Source organism: Brachyistius frenatus, unplaced genomic scaffold (genome assembly GCF_029030835.1).
Source record: "Brachyistius frenatus isolate BFR_SWC_R1_liver_20210118 unplaced genomic scaffold, ASM2903083v1 Contig_1, whole genome shotgun sequence".
Lineage (NCBI taxonomy): Eukaryota > Metazoa > Chordata > Actinopteri > Embiotocidae > Brachyistius > Brachyistius frenatus.
Window position 1 is genome coordinate 11709274 of NW_027210600.1, and position 18603 is coordinate 11727876.

General features: G+C 39.3%; 1 protein-coding gene across 1 annotated transcript in view; it reads right to left on the bottom strand.

Moving 5' to 3' along the window:
- Positions 1 to 18341, bottom strand: part of grik4 (glutamate receptor, ionotropic, kainate 4) — a 274511-nt gene extending 256170 nt beyond the window's left edge. The window contains exon 1 of the mRNA XM_069690256.1: positions 17509 to 18341. The gene's annotated coding sequence lies outside the window, so the exon portion shown is untranslated. The remainder of the gene's footprint in view (positions 1 to 17508) is intronic.
- Between the last annotated feature and the right edge of the window lie 262 nt (positions 18342 to 18603).

Genomic DNA, 18603 nt, shown 5'->3' on the forward strand with positions numbered 1-18603 from the left:
ATGGTGCTCGTGTAGTAAAGGAGCAAGGTGAATTTGTGTGTGTGACTAGGGGGTGTGAACTAAGAGAGGCTTCAGGCAGCGAGACTCTTCTCCCTTTACATAATGTGATCAGCATGAGCATACAGGTAATTATAAGGAATCTGTTCTGCACCTTTGTATCTCTCCCTACATTTCTACTTTCAAAAGACATGCACCCAATAGAGAGCTGTAACAAACCAGACAGACAGGGCAAATCCAAAAAGTTCTGTTATTAGAACAGCTGCAGAAGTTGCAAATGTCTCTCTGAATGTGTAATGTGACACATAAGGACATGGACTTGTATGTACTATGCAAAACCCTTTGTCCTTGTGCAGTAAGAAAGGGAAAATGTCTGGTAGAAATCTGCGGTTCAAGTCCTGTGAAGGTAAGCGAACGTCCCCGTTACCCACCTCAAGTCCCTTTGTTTTTTCCTGTTGTGAACTTACTAACCACAGAGCAGATGGAGACTGCACCTTCCTGCCACTGTGTTTAGAAAACTACAAATTTCAGGAGCACGCAACAATCCAGTTCTGGAGTACATATGCATATCAGTCAGATGTACATTGGCTGACCTAGCTCCTACCTATAACATACATTTATGCTTTATGTATAGTTTGATGTCACTGTGCACTTTACAAGATATAAATCATTAACAAATGCCTAGTAATCAAATATAATGCCATCAGCAAAAGCGATATAATATCCCTTATAGCATATTTATAGAAAAAAGATGCAAAAAGGCTTACACTTATAAATAAATGGGTTAGTCAACCATCAGGAACCATTTGGCCACGTGTGACTGACCAGGGCTTGATTGAATTACAATGATTTAGTGTTTCTTTCACCTTCATTTTCACCCCTGCCTCTTCTGTACCTCTTCCACAAACAAAACACACACAATGCCATTACAAACCAGATATAACCTGTTCTTATTTGTATTCCAAGCATATGACACACACTGTTTAATCAGATTCACAGTGGCATGAGGGTGACTAATTAATAAATGCCAATAATTACAGACCACTGTCTATGAATCTACTGTCACAAATGGCAAAAAAAAAAAAAAAAAAACATTGGTGCAAGTCTGTGGTCAACTGGCAGTAAGCTAAAGTCCTGCTGTGTGTTCGTGTGCAACTGTTAACAGAAGATATGAGGTGCTCTGAGTTGATGCACCAGTCCAGCTTGCAGTGTTCCATTTCTAAGAAGAAACAGCAATTTCAATCCAAGATACCATATTGTCTACATATGACCAATAAGGTTATCTATGTAGAAGAAATGTTTTCAAGATGTGATACGATCAGTCTAAAACTAATGTTTTCAATTTTCATTAGTTTGTGGAATATTTATGAGTGCAAGGCCTTTTTGAATTTAATCTTCAGTGTACATTAAGATAACCGACCCGAGTTCTGCCTTCCCAGACAGTAAGTTTTTCCATGGCCTGACATGCAAAAATGGCTGTGCTATTTTGGGGCCTTTTTGATCTCACTCTATTTAGTACCATTTCTCTGGAAATCTGATAGAAAGCCTGGAAACTATCAGAGAGGGGCATACAGTCACTTCTCTTCACACCTTTTACACAGAAACTTGCCTCAGTTCATATCTCCGCTATTCATATATTGAAAATGAAGAGAGAACAGAGTTTTAAGGTCAACCAAGCTCATCATATCTAAAATGCTATTAACACCCTTACTGTCATCTGCTGTGCTCATCAGAATGGAATGAGTTCACAGATTACACACAATCCTTGGGCGTTCAATTCAAGTTCCCTGCCAGAGTGAGTCTCTCTTCTCCATTCCAAATCTCTCCAGTAACTCAGTAACCCCTGAGGAGGCTGCCATCTGAATGCTGATGTATTCATTCCCCCAGTCAGAACACAGTGAAGAGCCATAATCCCGAGGCCCCTGTGCAAGGACGTCCTCCTTGAACCATAATCACCCTTACATCTCTTATCGGCCCAGCCTGGAGAACATGATTAAAAAGTGGCCAGGACATACTGCCTCTGCACCTAGGGTATGACGAGTCCCCGCTGCCGCATGTCAATCAAGCTGAAAGGTCCAGAAGTGCATTGACTCACAACCCCCACTTGCCAATTATAATGACTGGAAAGTCATATAGCATATGCTGTACATTAAGGGGTCTTAGCAGAAATAGTGGGGTCCCATAAAGCTACAAGTGTATGTTGATGAAGGCTGTGGGGACGGGAACAGGGACAGCTCTATGGCTCTATAAGACTAAGTGACGACCAGGAAAAAGGAGAAGTCAGTGGCAACCGATTCGTAGCTGTCTGGGGAAAACCAGCAAAACCCAAATCTCCCTTAAAGAGAGACAGATGAGGCAGAGAAAATCGGAAAAAAGAAAATCCAGCAGAAGAAGCAGGCTAAAAAAGAAACTGGAAGCAGACTGACAGAAAGAAAAGAATTAGGTGCTGTGGACTTTGCCATGCAAGCAGATATATGTAGGGTTTGGGACATAGAAAGCATAGTCATTAAGTGTTTCTCCTCAGAGACAAGTGGGATTACAGACACTGGGAGAAATCCCACAGTAGAACCTGGATGGAAACCGCTGAAACCGGTTCCCATGGCCAATCAGAATACAGAAGAGAAAGGAAACAGAAAGAAGAACAAGGTGATGAATAACCATGCAGAAGAGCTGAATGGCAAATGGAAACAGCAAGATGGACAGGAGAAAAAGGTATTGCAAAAAACAAGAGGTAAAAGAAAAAAGTACACTTAAGACGACCATGTTTAGCTCCAGCACCAAGGGACCTGACCAACTGCTGTTTTCTGTCGCCATAAGACAGAGCATAGCAGCTGTTACATGAGAAATGAGTGCAATTTTGTATGCTTTGGATTCCACTGTGGAGGCTGAACAATTTATTGTGCTGTACAAGTCTCCCTCAGTCCACATGAGTCATCCTACTTTACTCTGAACCCAAGACAAGAATGAAAGAAGGTTTGGTTCTTTGGTCTCAAGGTCACACTTAAGAAGCACAATACATAGAAATATATAGTATACTACTCTAAGATTGTCTTGTCGTAGCCAACTGAAGGTGGGTTCTAATTTTCATTTCAAAGAACTGTAGAGGGAATAAGAGGTGGTCTGGCAATGCTAAGAAAGGTACACTATTGAGTAGAGAGCTCATTTCTTGTTTCCAGCACTATAAAATGCCCATTTGGATATGATCCAAAAGAGAATATTGATGTTTGATAAAATTCACATTCACAAATCAAAGTGAAGTGCAAGGCTGCCAGCCGAGCTGGCTGACATACAGGGCAGCAAAGGGGAATTGGTAAGGCACGGAGAGCTGGTTCACAAGACGGGGAGCTTTAAGAGTGATGTACCAGGATCAATTCTAACAATGTTCATTTTCTGCACACACCACTGGGAGAAGTAGTCAAACAGAGATAGATTAATATGATAGTCTTTACAGCTGACACCTGAAGTCAGAGTTTTAGCTGAATAAATATTAATGTAATACAGTGTTTCACCATTTACCGACCATCTGAAATCATATCTTTGAAGTCACTGTCTAATCAGGATATATACTGTAAGTTCTCCCACTTGTATTTTCTCAATGACCTATAGAGACACCGGTGCACATATGGGTGACAAATTAAAGGAAATATCAACCTAAAATGTCTCAATAAGGATCAAGGCCATTGCAAGCCTTTGGAACAGCTTTAGCTTCAATTCTTCTTGGTTAAGGTTCTTTCAGTCTACGGGAGAGATGAACACCAGTCGTCCAAATATATTCCCTCAATGCGTGTTTTGACCATGGTGGCGAGAGGCCATATAACAACATTTGTGAGGAAATGGTTCTTTATGTTTGGATTTTTCTAGCTCTGAGAGGGAAGAGGATCCTTATGCAGTCACTATGACCTCCTGAACTGTTGGTTACAATAATTAGCCACGTGACAAAGATTCTTATTTAGAAATACAGGTCATTCAATGAGATGATATTAATGGTGAACATGGTGACTTACTCCAGTAAGGCAGTAAATATTTCTCAGGGGCCTCTTCCAGTAGAGTTGATCAGCTCCACAATTACAATCACAGCAATCATTCACATCACCCTCATAACCATCAAACAATCGGTGATGCCTAGTGACCTGAGTTACAAATCAAAGTTGTTATATTTCCCTCACTTATTCAGGTTTTAATTATTAATATTTTTTTCTCTCATCGTCTCACATTTATAATACATTTTGGTAATCAGGCCTGACAGATCAGACTTAATTCCTTAAGCTAATTAGTTTCAGGTGTGGTCTTATGACTGTGCCACATTGGAAGCGTTTTTTAGTACTAGCTCTTGTTTTTGTGGCTGTTAAATTGGGAATGGAAATATCTCTATGCTAGGACTTGCTTCAGGTTCTTTAAAAAAAAAAATGTCTGATTTCACAGTGTCTGACCATACACAGCCCGTACCACTACTGCTGCTCCTAAGGAAGTTTGTTTTATCTTGAAGGCAATGGATCTCATGATAAAATGTTCTGGTGTCTGTGTTCAACTGAACTGATTCATGGTCCTACACGTTTAAAAAAAATCTGCCCAAGCATTATGGTACTGGAATAAAGAATGAAGATTAAAAAAAAAAAAATCTCTTCCCAGGGGAGAAAACTGAATCATGTAGTAGTTGTCCCTTTTTTTTTTTTTTTTTTTTTTTAATTTGTGCTATTTTCTGATCTAACAAAACAATATCCACAGTCATACAACATGACAGGGCCTAATTGCATTATTTTCCTGTATTGATGTACTCATGCATTAACTTGTGCCAGATTGGCACAAAGTGCTAGCTAGGAACTAGGCTGCTATGGCAACAACTATCATGACAAGGAAAAGGAGACACTGAAATCCAAGGCAAATTTTTATGACTGCAACCTGAGAGTTCTTCATTGGGCAAACGTGTTAAAAAAAAAAAAAGTGCTTGCCTGACAAATACCTTTGAGATCAGAATTACAAATTACAAACGCAGTATGTCAAACATCAAAAAGCAGAGCTCCATCATGCAAATGATACCACACTGTATTCACCTCAAACACAAATCCCTCGCATTACAAGCCATCTGTGAAATTAAAAGGCTGATCATGGACGATTACCTCATAAAAATTGAGCAAGATCTGTTCAGTCCACTTGTGTATCCTTTATTAGTTTACAACTTTAATGTGTCATTGATTGCCGTGGTGAAAATCCAACCTCCCTCGTAGCATAATAATAAGGAGGAGGCTACAGCGAGAAGGCTATTTATCTACGTCAACATGGCACAAAGAGAAATTACACATCTCTCCCTTCCTTGTGTTTTAGCCCAGGACTCAGGCCATTTCAGAGCCCATTATACAGCTCGTCTTTAAAATCTGCCCTGATGTACAGTGACTTAAAGGGCTTGGTAAGACTGTGTGAATGAATGGCTGCCAACTGCCTCAGTCAATGCACCAACTTCAATTTTCCTTGGAAGAAAACGATCAATACGCCGTCCAACCTGTACATTGCATGATACATGAGAAGGAGGCTCAGCAGAGAACATCAAAAAAAGAACTTTTCTTTTAACCTTAATTTCATGTCCTTCATTGAAAATGTATGCGTTACATGCAGATTGATAACATGCTTAATGATTAGAATAAGAAGACACAGTTCGAATTAACTTCAAGTCCAGTATTGGCATATAATCTTGACATAAAAATGCACTACACACAAGTAAAAAGAGCTGAACAGCAATGATGGTACGGTGCAACTGTTGTAAACTATTGCTACATTAGCCTGAACAAGCTAATGTTAGACTCTGAAACACTGTCTGTGGAACATTGCTGCAAGCTGCTGTCACAGTTTATAAATATTAATGGTACTTTTTTAGGATTTGAACATTGTGACTGACATGTTTTTAATGTAATACTGCATTTATAACAACTGAAACTCTCTTCACTCTTCACTTCTAATTCTTGGTCATCTATAACCTGTTTATCAACTCAAACACAAAATATCTCCATCAGGGTTAGAAATTAGCACCTGTGTAGTGAGATGTGAATTTGCTCAGCCTACCAGCATAGCGGATAAATAAAAGTAGCAAATTCAAACAAAAAAATGCAGTTGTAGCCAAGAGATTTGTGACGTTCCACAAAGATTCAATGTTTTCACTGTCATTGTCCTGCAGAATCCTAAATGATTTTGCCGAGCGCAGCTAAACTGTACAGAAAGCAAAAGAGATACAAAAATAAAAAAATTAAAAACTGTAACTGACTCATGTTTCACAAAAGGCTCTCCTCAGTTTAACTTTTTTTCTTTTAGTTTATTTCATCTAATTTCTGAAACAGATCATCCCCACAACTGTAGAAGAGGTGCCGCCCCCTCGCACAGTTCATTTATCAACAGGAGCCCGACCCGCTTGAAGAATTTCATAACCTGACCTGAACCGACTGGGTCCTGACTGTTCAGGTTGTGAATTACAAAACTCACTGAACTGTGTTCAGACCATTTCAAATGTGAAAGTCATGTATGTCATAAATTTGTAATTGACTGCACATTAAAAAAAAAAAGGCTCCAGTGAGCAAAGATGTCTCCTGTCTGCCTGTTGCTTCAAATCCTCGCCTGCATTTCTGTTTGTGTTCTTGTGCTTACTCACTTGTATATTTAGACCAGGGAAATGAAAACTGATCACAAGTAGTCACTCAAGACGCATGTAGAGACAAATGGTAATGGCCAGTGAGCACTCATATACTTAAAGCTGGCCGCTTGGGATTGGATCACCCAGGATGGATGATAATGCCAGGTGTGAAACAAAATGAGTCTTCAGCGGATTGATCGATGCCAGCAGATGGAAAACAATGCAGAGTGGTGTTTCTCTCTTGACAAAACAATCAGTGGCCAAGCATAAACTAGTGCTGACATTGACACGCTGAGAACTAATTAGCCAGACAGCCAATATTTTGAATCTGTGTTTGGGCCAACACACAGAATTCACATTTATTAAATGTCTGAAACTAACTGAATTGGCCACTGACAGCTGTCGTAGCTTATGTTACCAACGGCTGTAGAACATTTCTCTCACCTCATTTAACTTGTTGAGACATTGACCGTTATGGTTTTAAAATCCTGGCTCTTGTAATAAAATTTTTTTTTAAATCCCTCTAAACTTTGATTAAAAAGTACTAGTGCCATCCCAAGTTAGCTTGCTATGTGTTTATAATTATCATTATACCACAAAACACAAAGTCTGTGGTCCTACTTCCCCTGGCTGTGTAAATAAGAAACACATATAGTGTGTGTGTGTGTGTGTGTGTGTGTGTGTGTGTGTGTGTGTGTGTGTGTGTGTGTGTGTGTGTGTGTGTGTGTGTGTGTGTGTGTGTGTGTGGTGTGCCCATCTAGCTTCTGTTTTCTCTTGACCACAGCTAGGTCACAATTCCTGCAAGTGCTTCATCTATGGCAGCCTGCTTTGCACATATTCTCCTACTCATTTATCACTGTCCACCCAGTTGACAAGCAGTGCAGTGGATATGGATCATCTTAGATAGACAGATGAACCACTCCCAAAGGCCCACTGTGCACATAGACATACTGTCGCAAGGCAAATGTGGAAAGATATAAGCCCAAGAGGAAGCCCATTCATACATGCTGTAAGCCATCATCTGGTACTATTCTGTGCCACAACGATGTTATGAGACAAAAAGAGACCTTTTGAAAAAATATATATATAACTGTTCAGCTCTTACCTACAAGGACCTGTGTTTTACGTACAGGCCCCTCATAGTCAGTCTCCTGCCTTCTGTTACATGAAAGAGGATTTGTCTTGAGTGTATTCTTAGGCTGTCAAATGTCTTGGACAAATGCCCCCTACAGTTCACCAGCATCCCGGTAAATTACATGTCTTTGCCTTGCCCTAACACTAGTCACTGTGTGCATGCTTTAAAGGCTAAAGGATGGAGGTGTGCTAGCTGGTTAACCTTCATGACTATGGACAGTTAGGCTCCCATGTCCAATCCATCAACTGATCAAGAACGCAATGAGACTATGAATCTTACTTCACTTTTCTTGTCAGCACATTGCAAATGACCTTTGTAGATCTAATATCGTGTTTGCTCAGCCTGGAATTCATTTAAAATAAAGCCAGAGAATTATCTTCTACATTTTTTTTTCTCTCTTTTAAGTCGACTTTCAGAGTTTATTCACTCTTATCTCTGAAGTGACACCAATCTTTCCATTAGATGGATGAAGAGAAACAGATCAGACAGATGAATTGGTATTTATGTGAAACTTCTTCATGAATGTTGCTTAAAAGTTTTTATTGAGGTCGTAGGTAGTTCATGGTGTTGTACCGCACTGCATCTTACTGAATGTCTAATATACTTCATCTTCACGTTATTACGTGAACAGTAGAAACACCTTAACATAATGCAGTCCAATTCAACAGCACTGCAAACTAAAACCTCAATAATAAGCATATAGTTAAAGGAATACCTCTCTGACTGTCAATAATAACTGAAAAAAGGATTCTTTGGGAAGGTGGAATTCATGGCTGAGTTATTCTGTTGGATTGCATTACATTTTACAAATGTATCTAAAAATGTACATACACTGAGTGTATGTTGTATATTCTTTGAAAAATCTGAAAAACAGAACTTTCTTTAAGGACATGGGAGAAAACTAGATCATTGTTGCCGGCACAGAAAACCACAAAGTTACAATTCTTTAAAAGTCTAAATCGTTATACAGTGTATGAATTAATAGGTATTCAATGGCTTTGATGAGAAATTTCCATTTCTAGGACATTGCACAAGCTAGGCTTAACTCTACTCACTAACTGTTTCCTTTTCATTTCTTTGTCATCTATCACGGTAATTCTTGTTTTGAAACATAACCTCCCTCCACAGCAGTTCACAGCATGTTATGTGTAATTGAAAGTTTCATTGCTGCTTTCTGCTCCAATTTGAAAGTCCATCAGATACAGCAGAAGACTATACATGCTTGCAGAATGTAACCCAGTATGATCGAACTGATCCCTTCGAAGGTGACTACAAATTGGGCTTTCCTGCGGTGTCTTAGCCGCAAGACTTTCAAAATACAGCAGAATTTTGGTTGCAAACATTGAACTAAAAATTGTTTTGACTCAACATGAATCTGTTTGACTGAATGTGAATCAGTTTGACAGAAAATAAATTGATTTTGACTTCCTAGAATTTGTATTACTTTAACTAAATCAATGCTGGCCTATGGGAATTTAAATGACAAATGAATGTCACCTCATCTCAGTCAAATTGTTGTGCACACAAAATGTCACAACCAGTGAGAGATGAAATCATCAAGTTAAAGTGTAGGTCGAAAGCTGTAGTTCAAGAAAAAGTAACAAGGTTACAAAGTTTGCTGTGTTATTGTCTTGGGTGAGCTTAAAAGTAATGGTTGTTTCCAATGTCAAAGTTTCAAAGGCTTAGCTAGTTAGATTTAAGAACAACAAGACCTCTTGGTCAACTGCACAATTAGATATTCCATTCAACTCTGGAGACAAACTATGACTTGAAGAGCTGTCTTTATTATGACAGAGATTTGACTGATTTGGTGTATGTTTTTCTGGTTAAAAGCAAAATGTGCATATTTCAACAAACATGGACAAGATAAACAAAGCTATAAGAATTATTGAAAATCAAGTTTCATACGTAACTTTTAAATTGGCATCTTTCTTGTATGGTTGTTAAGGGAGCAACATTAATTGTTTTGAGAAACTTATACTACAGCTTCTGTGTTGACAGAAAATGACTTTAGAGCTAAACAAAACAATATACAGCCCCTCAAATAGTAATTGGTTAACAAAAACTTGATGTCAGACTGAATGGTGAAGTGAGGCAAAATAGGACAACCATTTTATCAGACTGTGTAAAGTTCTCTTTAAAAAATACTAAGGACAGAAGGGAAAAAGTATTTACAGGTAAAAGAGGGTGTGCACATACAAGTAGACATAAATGAGTTTCTTTTTACATTTGAATAACCATCTGTGGATCTCTGCCAGCGACACATCACTGCAGCCCTTCAAGAATGTGCTCTAAACACTCAACCTTGAATACTGTCTGGTAATGCATATTATGGGTGAAAATAAGAGCGGTGGAGAGGCATACCTGAATGCCATTAGGATGCTGTGTTTATCATGTGAAGGACATTGTTAGTGTAACCTTGAGCGAACAATTCCTCCAGCTAGCCCAATGAATATGTTAAGCGTGACCTATGATGGCAAGGATGAAAACAGGAAGCCTGCTCAGCAGACAGACAAAATAGCTTCAAAAAAAAATCCAGTCTTAATGCATGCCAGATATGTGTGCGAGCAGTCAGTCATGAATGTGAGTAGGCTGCAGTGATGGCTGGCTAAATGAAATAGGGCACATGCAGAGCACGACAGCACTGTCCCTTTCCACTCGCAGGAAAAGAGACTTTGTTAAGGACTAATGATTGTCACTCTGTTCCTCACTGTGAGTTAGAGACTTAGCTGATGATAATTAACCTTCAATGCAATGAGCCAATAACTTAGTAATGTCACATAAACCCTGAAAGCCAGGCCATGTGTTCACTTATGTCACACAAGTGCAAATTAAAGGAAATGTAAAACCAGCACCTATCTGGTATTCATGATAAAAAATTAAAAAAATAAAACTTACGACTAAAATGAAACCAATGCTGTTACAGTAAAAACTAGAATTACCACCTATCAGTTGTGCCTCCACTAACCACTCAAGCTGTAGTTTACATGCTTATCTGTCCAAACTCCTATGGATGTTGCTGCAAAGCAAATATCAATTCTAAAACACGGACACTACACACACAACTTCAATCCTGACAGCAAAGAAAATCTATACAATTACCAAAGTTTATAGATTGCCACCCTGGGGTATTATAACCAATTCAGTATCCGTCATAAATGTGAAATATGGTCATAATCCCTTCTGCTCCTCAGTTCTGGTGTTGAATAATAGATAGAAAAGAATAATTATCATCTTACACTATTTAATATTTGAGTGAAATGTTGTTATAGTTAACGTATGAATCATTGAGTTATGGCCACAAACGTGTTTTGTGAGGTTCACAGTTACCTTTGACCACCAAATTCTGATCAGTTTATACTTGAGTTGAAGAAAATGTCAGTGCCAAATTTTGGGAAATTCCCTCAAAGATGATCAAAGGGCATAGGTCATATTTACCTTGACCTCTGCCCTTTCATCACCAAAATCTACTCACTTTATCCTTGAGGCCAAGTGAAAGTTTGTGTCAAATTTGAATAAGGTCCCTCGTGAACTTTCTGAGATATCGCATTTACAAGAATGCGATATAAGATGTCACATTGACCGTGACCTCCAACCTTTGACCAAGTGTTGTGCTTACAAACATGGCTCAATTTGAGGTGACAGTGACCTTGACCTTTGACCACCAAAATCGAATCAGTTGATTGCTGAGGCGTAGTGAACATTTGTGACAAAATAAAGAAATTCCCTCCAGCCATTTTTGAAATATTGTTTCAACAAATAATACAATGTGACCTTAACCTCAGTTCACGGTTGGTACCAAGTAAATGTTTTCGCCAATTTTGAAGAAATGTCCTCAACGTGTTCTTGCATTCACGAGAACGGGAAGGAAGGATGAGAGGAATGCCGGGTGAAAGTGACCTTGAAATTTGATCAGAAAACTCTAATCAGTTCCTTCTTGGTACCAACGGAATCATTTTGCCTTCAATAATTTTGTTGGCGGAAGAAATTCCCTCAAGGCATTGAGATAACATGTTCACAAGAACAGGATGGACGGATGGTCGACCCAAAAACATATTGGCCTCTGGCCAGCAGCGAGGAATTAAAAAGCAGGGTAAATACTGTATACTGAGTTTAAATGGTCTAAACATAACTCAGATCAATGCCATGACTTGCTACATTTGAGATATGAGATGGTGCAGAACATTCCCCTATTATTTTGGGTCATTCGAGTGCAAAAGATACATACTGTTTCCTCATTTTGTGCTTAAGTTTTTTGTTTTTTTTACCTTTAGTTCACCTGCCTGAAATGCCTTAATTATTTTTTGCAACTAAGCTATATTTAATTTAGTCAGGCTTATAATGACTTAAGGGATACTTCACTGAAGAATACAAATCAAAGCCACTTTGATTACTAAGGCATGGCAGCAAGAAAGCCCAAAAAAAAGAAGCCAGCAAAGGGACGACAATCAATTAGCTACAAACACTGTCCATACTCTGACTGATCACAGTATGAAAGCAGAAATGCTGGAGAAATAACAACATAGCAAGTGGAAATACAGGTCGTCAATTTTATTCGTAATGAATTTGTTTTATCCTTCTGACCTTTCATCCATGCAATGATAGTATTTTCGAACGGAACTATGATTCGGATCTGTGGATGGGTTCATCTGCTAAATAACAATGAACATTTTAATAAATGGCAAGCTCCTGTTTCTGCAAGTGAAGTGTTCACCCTACCTTTTAACTACTGCTACCTTAATTATTATTTGTTTTACTAGTAGTTGTGTAACATTTAACAAACAGTAGCATTAGAAGGCACTTGAATTACCATAATCATAAATATTAATTATTACAAAATGTTTGTATTATCCTGGAATAGGAATTTCCAGGGCTGATTTCAAATATAAGTTTTAGGGCTAATTGAGATACATATTCATTGATTGGTCTACGTATTTAAAGTGTAGCCCATCCAGCCATCCATTATTTATGCCTGTGTAGGCTTATGGGGAAGCTGTGGCCTATACAAGTGAAGTTTGGGCAAAGGTGGGGTAACACAGACAGGTTGCCACTTAAAGTATAATATAAAATAATAAAGTATACGCCATATAAAGATTAATCTACTTCCAGTCATTTGTTAATTCTAGTCTAAAGGTCAGCAAATCTCAGTCTGTGAGCCAAATCTGGCTCACGGCCCAGCTGTAAATGTTATGTATATTATGGGGGCTATACATCCAAGATGGTTAATGTGTGGCCTATTTCTAAGTGCATCGTAAATAATGAGATTCAATAAAAAAAAAAAAAAAAAGAAAGAAAAACATTTAGGTCTCCACTGCAACACCAGATCAGTGTACACCCAAAATGTTCTGAAAAACTGGCTCTTAGCTGAACATAAATTTTCAACCTCTGCTGCTCAAGACACACCAGCTATCATCAATGCCCCACTGAAATCTGTTGAAACATTAGAGCTGTTTTGTAACGGGCAACGTTGCAAACGACCGATCTCTGTAGCGCACAAACTAACAAAAAGCAGTCAGTAAGTGAAGTGACCAACAACACTCCACCCCTCATAACCATGCTACACAGCCATGGAATGTACAAACAGGCTCGGGATTTAATCAAACAAATAAAATGAGGTAATCTAACACCGTTTGCACCTCCTTCGAGTGCATCACAAAAAACGAGCTATAAAGCCTAACCAGCACCACCACTAAAACGTAGAAATCCAGCATCCAAAAATGGAATCCCCACGGTCTTAACATCCGCGACAGAGGCTTTACCTGGAAGACACTCCTCTGCTGCTGGTCTGGAACTTGGACAAGCCCTGTCTGTGGAGTCCTGATGCTGAATTGGGTTGAGTGTAGCCGAGCTGAACCGCTGCCCTTTCATCTCTTTTACTGTACTCTAATAAAGGCAAATTGAACATGTTCGACAAATCTTGGGACCACTAGTTAAAAGTAACATCAAATGAATGCATTAGAGGGAAACGGAGGGCACTATCTGTCTGTAAAAGGTCCATTTTCATTTCACAGCTCAAACTCAAATCCCAAATTTGCCTCAAAGCACTTTTAAAAAGACAGTAATACTTATACAGTGTTATATTTGTAAGGTCTAAGTAGGGCTAAGCAATATTTCAATATCATTATTCAATGCCTTTTGGTTGAGTAGTATCATAACATTTCAATTCCAAGCAAACCGTGGCTGTAAACTAACAAGTTATTGAAGCTTTTGTTTCACACACAAACTTATGTAATGTGTAACATTGAAACAGGGTTGGCTGCATTATTATTTTAAAACAGAATTGACATCCACGTTGTATTTTTTTTTTTTTGCTTAAACTTCTGAAAAGGCAGCTGGATGAATTATAATAAATAACATCTTAACAGGTCATTACAAGTAAGTCCATTTACAGGTTTTCCCCATTCGTACCAGTTTGTGTAGTTTATCTAACGCTAGTTAGGTTTACAGAGTCACTCAATTTAGCACTTCAGTATTTAACAGTGAATTAAACAAATTCAAATGTTTAAAACAGTTAAACAAATCAACTAGCCAGCATTCGCCATTAAATTCAGGCCTAGTACTCTTTCATTGCTGACGACTACTACTACTACGCAGCTAACAGTAAATGCTATTCGCAAGAGCTGCCCGCAAATATTTCTAGTTCGATAAAAAAAACAGTATTTTCAAAAGACTTGTGTTTCCATGTCAGTTAGTTAACTATTTAACTTACTTTGATAACGTTACCTAATGATAGCTTTGTCCCAAGGGTAGTAGCTAATATACCTGTCAGTGCACAAAAAAGGGGCAAATGACGGACATTTAGACCGACTAAACCGACGTTGGTAACCAGCAGACCCTTAAAGCTTGTAGGTGGCAAAGGGAAATATCAACAGTATGTTGGCTCCACAGTTGTAAAATGTTTAAACTGACGTTATACAGATCAAACCAGCACATTCGGGGACTTTGGCGTGCAGCACGTCGCCGCCCGCTTCTGGGGGGGGGGGAAACAAGTGACCCGCGCCATAGAACTTAATGTAAATTAGTGTTACAAAACCAGACCACCAATTAGTTTATGAATGTCCCAAAAAATGCCATGTCAAGTAAATGTATGTCCACTTTGCCGGCCGTAGAACGTGTGCTAGATTGAGCGAAAAGTTGAATTTGATCCCTCTTCAGCACCATCAGGCCGGCATCAAGCCAGTGCTATAACCCCACTTAGTGGTCAGAGGTGTCCTCTGCTGTCAAATTACCACTCCTGCTCTACAAATAGTATTATTGCGAACATTAGCTCTGTGCTCTGACAACTGACCAAGCTGCATTATAACCCACAGCGTCCCGGTGTCCTCCCTTGTGTAGAGTGGCGCCACGAAGCCCGTCTATCACGGTCTTTTTTTAGGACACGTCAGAGGAAAATATATTGGAGATCAGCGTTTTTCACATGATTGTTGGCGCAACTAACTACACAGCAACTCTTCGGCATGACGTTGTTATTTAAACGGGTTAGTTTAAAAAAAAACAACTTTGGAGAAAAGTCTCAACTTCCTGCGGTTCACCGTCAATGGAGTATGGAGGGTTGTTTTCCCCCAGAAACGGGCGTGGTGATGAGAGGCCGCTCTCGATAACGCAATGCAGGTCTGATGTATACCTGGAATCACCTGCACCTGTGTTTGCCCTGAACTGGCAGCACCCGCTTTTATGATGTGTTCGGTAACCCTTGGCAAAAAAAAAAACAGAATTCAGAAAGATGACCTATTAACAAGACCCGGATGCCTGGGAGTCCTCTGGAAGCACGTCCTCATTATCAAATGTCCTGAACCTGATCTGCTTCAGTTCACCCTGCAAGCTCAAACATTTTAAGGATATAACAAAGCCTTCGAGATTGTAGCATACATTTGATTTATTATGACCCCAAGTAATTCATATGAGCGGCTGAAGGGGTCTTGATCTCATATTTATAAAGGTTTATTCTTGGCCTTGGAAAGGGTAGCTTGAAAAAAAAAAAATCCTTTTAACGCTAGGTCCATTTCTTGAGCTTTCACCCACATTTCACAGTCTTCCTCGGTGGATGGAGTTTGGTCCGTTGTCATGGACTTGTAGTCTCAGTTGTGATCTCACATTTATCTATTTGGTAGCACAGAACCAGATTTGTGTGAATGCTTGCCTAGAAACACTAAATTATCCTTAATTTGATTATCCTAATGACCAATTCACACATGCTGCTTTTTCTGGCTTCCAAAACTCTCTGTTTTGGAACAAAACCTCTGCTAGAAGCGGACTTGCAGGACAATAAATAATTGATATGCACCCAGTTCATAATTGCATACAGGCTATCCAACATTATCACCATTCCCAATTACTCAGCTGTCAAATGTAAGTGTTCCTTTGAGGCATCAGCTGTTGGCATCAAATACTGCGTGAACTTGAATTGCCAGGGTGCAGATAAACTGATGAATATAGAGCAAATATCTGACTTATAACAGCAGAGAGCCAGCAAAGCAGTTTGTGTTTATGGATGCAGCATTTATTCATTTTGAGATCAACACAAAGTACTTGAGCTTGCATTTCTGCAAGCATCAGCTGGCACTACTAACAGGTAGTTACTATGTGGCTGCCAATAAAGTTCTTAGTAACTATTTTGTTGAAAAATTGGTAATAAACAAAGTACAAATAATGATTTTTCAGACAAGAAAAGACAAATTATTATGAGATAACTTATACAGGGATCAATATGTGGATGCTGAGGAAGCAAAACTCACACAAAATACCATATGTTTAAATTTAGGAGACAGAAAATATCTATTTTGAAGTCACATTAATACACAAACCACTAAATTGCACGGTTGTACTCTTCAAAGGACATGAGCATTTGGTGAAAACACATCTACTGCTTTCATTTGCGTGAGCATTCATATAAATACCACCGCATCACTGAACATCACATTAATTCGCAAATGAGACGATGACAAGCAGGGTCTTCAACCCTCATGCTCCAAATATCAAAACCTGTGGATGCCACGAGTCGAACCAAAAACAGACAATAGATTGAACCACAAGGTGGAGCCAAATATTCCCTCGTGTTTCCCAACCATCCACTATTTAAATATCATACAACATCAATCTTTGTCATCGTTGGATTCCTTGTAGTCTAAAAAAACAAAAACAATTATTGAGTAAAAGTCCAAACTTCAAGTCTGTGAGGAATATTAAATCAACACTTAACAACAACAGCCAGACTATCCATCAACCCTTTGATGAATTTACACTTGATCTGTATCATTCCACTTAAAGTGAATACTTTATCACTGAGAGTCGTCCTATCATCCGTCACGACTGAAACGTCCTCGGCTTCTGCCTCCTGCCGAATAATGATTTTCAAGCCCTTATTGAGCCGAGCTCACTGCTGCACAAGGACACTTTCCTTTCTTCCCAACATGCAACAATTAGGCTAGAGAAAGAGTTTACCATCACGACAGGCGTATAAAACCGGAGAATTGTAGAATATATGAAAAAGAATCTGGCAGTTCAAGAAGCTATATTTAGTCAGAATCAGACAGGTTGGTGACCAAAGAAACGATAATCAATTTCTCAACTTCTCCTGCGTAAAGATCCGGTAACCTTATATTTGCTATATTATACATATTTAGTCATTCGTGGAGACAGCTTATATATATATATATATATTTTTTTTTTTTAAACAGGCATTAAATCAGTAAAGCATGGCACTCAGTTGCATATTATATTCCTTAAAATACTGCATATTTCGTTTTTAAAGATGCCTTACCTCTGCTGCCTCTTGTCCCGGTTCAAAATAAAAATCTCTGTTACTTTGGCACAGGTTTTTGTGTGTGTGTGTCCGCTGCCCGCAGAAATACGTCGATTTGCAAGAACAGCGTAATTGCAGAGTAACTCAATTTCCCCCCCGTGTAGTTCTCTGGCTCTCGCTCCGCGCCTCCCTCCGCCACCGACACTCTCTGGACAGAGAGGTGGGCAGATAAAACGCGTTGCCGATAAGATCAGCGGCAGTCCGGTTAAATCTGATCTTTAGATGATCAAATCATTCCCCGTTTTTTGGAACAGTAGTAAATAGAAAGCATCCACATCCCAAAATAGTTGGAAAAAAAATATCCCTTCTCACTTTATCCCCCGAAGAAAAGCAGTCCTTTCCCCCACCGGCGGGGAGTTTTATCTTCCCTTGTCAGTCTTCACCCCCAATTGCTTTCAAATCTGATCGGCCTGCTGAACTGGAAGGTCTGTCTGTCAGCCGTATTCTAACGATACCGGTGATGCTGCGTATCCCGCATCCCACTTCACCACTGAGGGAAGAGCGCAAAGAAGAAGGGAAAAAAAAAAAAAAAAAAAAAAGCCAGGCAGTGATCTCTCTTTGTGCGGTGCTCCTCCAAACAATCGGACCTGTGAGACACGCTGTGCTTAAAAGACTCGGTCTTGTGCTGTAGATAGAGATAGTCCCGGACAGTCGGCTGTATCCTCTGCGGTCCGGTGGAAAGATGCAGGGCAGATTCAGGTGCGGGCGAAGTCTCGTCTCTTTCTCTTACGCACACACATTCACAGTGAGAGAGGGGGATTTTTTTTTTTTTTTTGGTGCCTTCCTCACAGCGGCTGATCAGACGTGAAAAGAGAAACGCTCCGGACTCTTGGTGCATTTATAAGAGCGTTAGAAACTCCGGAGCATGTGGAAGCTGCCTGCAAACCGGGGGGAAACTCATCTGGCATACAGAAAACGGACAGAGGCCATCGAGGGGGAGGGGGGGCAGTATTCTGGAAGGTTCGTGGTCAAATAATTATAATAGTAAAAATGATGAGAATTTCCAATATGATTAAGAGAAGTGACTATTCAAAAGCATATAATTTACTTCCA